This window comes from Rousettus aegyptiacus, unplaced genomic scaffold (genome assembly GCF_014176215.1).
Source record: "Rousettus aegyptiacus isolate mRouAeg1 unplaced genomic scaffold, mRouAeg1.p scaffold_m13_p_3, whole genome shotgun sequence".
In the NCBI taxonomy this organism is placed as follows: Eukaryota; Metazoa; Chordata; class Mammalia; order Chiroptera; family Pteropodidae; genus Rousettus; species Rousettus aegyptiacus.
Window position 1 is genome coordinate 166,889,558 of NW_023416306.1, and position 4,853 is coordinate 166,894,410.

Below are 4,853 nucleotides of genomic sequence, written 5' to 3' on the forward strand. Positions count from 1 at the left end.
TGGTTCGAGACCAAAGACAGAGCTTGGCTCAGGGTCCTGGAGCCCAGGAGAGGTCGTGCTCAGCCTGCTTCCAGAGAAGAATGTGTCAGAGGCTCTAAGGCTGCAGCCAGGGTCTCAGAGGCAACCCTAAAGCACCTTGAGCCGAGAGAAGCCCCCTGCCATGCAGGAGGCTGGCATGCACGGGCACCCAGAGAACATCAGGCTGGGGCATCAGTTCGGAGGTTAGGCTGTGAGGGACAGAAAGCATGGGTCACATGGCTTAAACCATAAAGGGAATTTATTGGCTCACATAACTGAAAAGTCCAAAAATTGTTCGAGCTTTGGGTGAGGCTTGACCTTGGAGCTCGAACGACGTCACCAGGGAGAAGGCATTTCCCATCGATTCTCTCTTCCTCCCATTGCAGGCTCCACGGCGCCCCCTGGCGATCCCAGGATTTCTCCCTCGGGAGGCAAAAGGGCTGCACCAGCTCCAGACCTCACAGCTGCGGAGAAGAAAGGTCGTCTCTTCCCCCGGGTGCTGAACGAAGACCAACTCGCTCTGGCATCCACTGTGTCAGGGGTCTATTTGTGAACCAACTAGCATTCGAGGGGTAGGGAGCAAGGCAGGACACGTTGATTATCTTGAACCGAGCGAGTAACTGAAAGTCAACGCCACGTACTCCATACATTTGAAAACGGGAGAAGGCTAGTTCTCAAAAGGGAGACTTGTTTTACCAAAAGAAGCAGAAACGGATATGCTGGGCTGAGGTCCGCTGCACAGAGCAGGGGCGGACAAGCAAGGTCCAGGGGTTGAATCCAGCCCAGCCCTTGTTTCTGTAAATAGAGTTTCACTGGAGTGCGGCCACCCCCATTCGTCCACGTATTGTCCGAGGCTGCATTCACTCAGGGGCAGTTAAGTAACAGCAACAGAGTCCGTCTGGCCTGAAAAGTCTAAAAAAAGTTATTATCTGGCCCTTTACATAAAATGTTTGCTGACGTAAAGGAAGTTTCATTTTAACGGGGACCTTCTGAGTTGATGGCTGGACACAAACAGCAGACAGACCCAGGGTCCAGACACCTTGAAATCATGTGGGCACCTGTTCCCGCCTAGTGTTTGCGCTCTGGCTGGGGACTAAGGTAGGGCCGGGATCCCAGGTGCAGGGGTGTGCGGGCCGAGCAAGGCCAGGTCAGGAGAAATCACCCGGTTCTAGATGTGCTGCCCACAGCCAGGTGACTTCACGGACAGGTCACCCGCCTTTCTTGGCCAGGTGGTTGGGGTGGCTCCAAAGATCTCACATCTAACAGAGGGTCTCACACCTGATAGTCTGCATTTTTCTAGGTCCTGCTGTAGAGAGAGCCTCTCTTCCCTCTTCTTTCCCGAATCTGTTCGCAGGAGGCAAAACCCATCACCGGGGGCCGCTAAAGTCGCCGTCACTGCATGTCCGGAGGAAGGGTGAATGTGGGCACCTGGACTGCGGTGGTCGCCCCTGTGCGTCGGACCCTCAGCTCCCTGGAGGCCTTAGTTACCTGCTGGAATATTCTCTCGCCTCCTTTACACTTAGTAGTTTTCATCCTTAACTGGAAAATCAAAAGTCTCAAATCTTCCCAATCCCAATAGTCTGAAATGCCAGCCTCCGGTTAGATGGACTAGCTGATTCCCACTCACCACGGCCGTCTCCACGTTCATGGCTCCGCATGCGCCCATGGCTCTGTGTCTGGACTAGCGCGGGGCGAGGCTGCAGACGAAGGACGATGCACGCAAGCCTGAGCCGTGGGGCGTTCAGGCGCACACTTAGCTTCAGGCTCTGTCCCTACGTTCTGAAGACTTCGGTGCTCGCCTTTGACACTTGTAGTTAAGAGATGGGGGCTGAGTCGCAGACACCTCTCTGTAGGCAGGAAAACATGTACCCACAAGCACGTACACCCACAAAAAAAGCCATCGGCGCCCTTGTGCACGTCCAGGTATGTACAGCGATTCTTAAGGACCCCCCCATCCGCCTGCAGCCGCCTCTGGCCATACCTGTGCACGCACGCCCCATGCAAGGACATGCATGGATGTACGCGGACAGGAGCTCACAGGAGGTATGTGTCGCATACGTCCAGCGCACGCTCAGGCAGGCTCACGCCAGCACGTGTGTGGGCCAGGATCGCACACCACCTGTAAGAGGCCCTAAGCATGGAGAAGCCCACGGATACTCCCTGCTCACCATACAGAATTTGAAAGAAAAGGTTATTTTTTTTTCAAAATGTCACATGTCAGAAAACATGTGTGCGTGCTAAAAATAAAGTAACTCCTTCCCGAACTGTTTGGACGGCCATACTAAATTATTGCTTCCCCATGCATGTGTCGATTTGCTCGTCTACATATTCATTCACCCGCTGCGTTCGTTTGTTTCAGTGCCTTGGCTTCGCCGGAGCCTCGGACATGTATGTGCTTAATCTCACCTTCTGGATGACCTGGCAGTCACGTGCATGCACGTTCGCACAGCCGCACGCCCCGATGACGTGTGGTCACACGGGTGCTCTCCACACGCACATGGACACACACACACACACACACACACACACACACGAAGGACCCGGTGCTGCCACCCTGCCAGTCAGATGCAGCCCAGACTCCCGTAGGACGCCTCCTTCCTGGTGTCCTGGCCGCTGCAGGTCCAGGCTCAGCAGGACACCTCGGAGTGCTCCCACCCAGCAAGTCCCGTGCACCCCGAGGTGGGTCGGCGTCTCGTTCGAAGGAGAGACAGAAGGTGAAGGGCAGGCAGAGCGGGGCCCAGGGAGGGAAACAGGAAACCCACCACCCTAGCAGACTGGCTGGGGGATAACAAGGGACTGGCCCTAGGGGATGCCCCGGAGTGGCAGGTGGACCTGGACAGGGGCCAGCACTGTGCTCCGATGTCCAATAAATGACCAGCACGTACTGGTCCCGACCCCCTTTACGTTATGTGACCGCCCAACCCCAGACTCAGACCTAGTCCAAATCGGGGTTCTATGCATCGCTTTAAAACTGCGGGGAATCTACGGCCATGCCGCCCTGAACAAGCTCCATCCCGTATGATCTCGGAAGCTCAGCAGGGTCAGGCCTGGTTAGTACTTGGATGGGAGACCACCTAGGAAGACCAGGTGCTGTAGGAATAAAAAATAAAAAAAATAAGGGATTGTAAACTGACAAGGTCCTTGCAATCTGTGAGGTCGACCAAGGGTTGCCTTGCTTAAAAAAAAAAAAATAATAATAATAATAATAAAAACTGCAGGGACCTGGGTCCCAGCCCTCACGTTCTGATTTAGTTCGTCCGAGGTGGGGCCTGGGCCTCCGAATTTATAGAAACCCTTCCCAGATGACTCTCATGTGCAGCCAGGGCTGGGGACCTCCGAGCCACATGACCTCCGGTGAGCAAACGTCCCATGACTGGGCCCTCGCTACCTGTGCTGGCAGCCTCCTTGCTGTGGGGACAAGTTCAGAGTCAAGAGCCTTTCATTCCAAATTCCCAGAACGGTGGCAGCAAACTCGGAAAGTGCCACCATCACTCCTGCTCCCGCCGCCCACAAATATTACGTCGTATACTGTGTACTCCGTATCGTAGTTACATAACATATAAATAATAAACGTTAATGAAAACGAATATAAGTTTCATCATGTTAGATGAAATCTTGGCTTCGTAGTCCAGATCCTCACCTAAATGTTTCAACATGGGCATTCCCCCACGTCACTCAGCTCCCCATAGTCATGGTGCTTGAAGGCTGCGTCAAACCTCTGAATTAATTTCCCCATTTGATAGATGAGGAAACCGAGGCCCAGAGAGTGTGGCGGGGAGGCCACACGCACACACTGGCCCCTGGGCTCTGTGCCCTCCCTGTAGTTTAAATGTCAGGAACAAAACAGCATTAAATATAAATGCCGAACCGACCAGGAAAAAGCACACTTGGCACGCAACAGAGAAACGAAACGTTTGAGGAAGATGCAGGGCGTTTTGTTTGCTGGCCTGTATAAATACGAAGCAGACAGACCTGAGAGGGCATGCGACCCCAGAGCGGGTCCAGGGCGAGCCGCCCAATAAGGCGCCTCCGCCCTCAGATGTAACGGGGCGCCCGCGCTCGCCACGCCCGCCACTAGGCGGCGCCAGAGCAGCGGCCACGGCCTGACCGGCCAGGCCGGGCGGGAAGCTGCAGGACAGATCGGGGTCGCTGGAACCCACACTAGGTAAGAGAAAGCGCTGGCAGCAGAGCAGAAGCTTTTCAGGGATACCCTCCACGCTGCCTCTGCGTCCTCAAGTATCTTAAGCTTCTTAAGTTCCCCGAACTGCGCTGATCTCATTTGTCAGCCGGGAAGGATGGAATGAGACAATGAGCCTCTGGAGGGCGCCATCAGACACAAAGCGGAGAAAGGCTGTCTGTCGCTCCCTACCCTCTCACAGGGGCCTTCCACCCTTCCGCCCACGGACAGATGTGGAACTTCCCAGCCAGGCAGTACCTGGAACCCAGCCCCTCGCCTTTGCAGCCCAGTTCAGAGAAGTCTACCGGCGAGCCTGAGGTCACCCAGCCCTCTCCGGTCTGTGGTCCTTGCCAGGCTCTTCTGCATGGTGCTGCCTCCCCAGGGGGGCCGGACAGCCAGGCAGGCAGCCAGTCCCCCGGAGGTGTCCCATCTGCACCCACCCCGTCTCTCCTACTGTGAAACATTCTTCGGGATAGCTGGAGTCTCCGGCAACGTGTAAGAGGGAACTTTTCAAGTTGTTCTTCTAGACACATTTATGCCTTAAGTTGAAAAAAAGACACTACGAAAAGCTTTGAGCCAAAAGCCACATGGATGTCAGGAGTGCGTGTGGGGCGTCTTCACAAAGCAAGCGGTGACATCGTCCGTTCAGGGGAAATTC

The 4,853-nt window shown here is 55.0% G+C and overlaps 1 pseudogene; it reads left to right on the forward strand.

Moving 5' to 3' along the window:
* The first annotated feature begins 2,998 nt into the window (after window positions 1–2,998).
* Window positions 2,999–3,117, forward strand: LOC118601518 (annotated as a pseudogene).
* The last annotated feature ends 1,736 nt before the right edge of the window (window positions 3,118–4,853 follow it).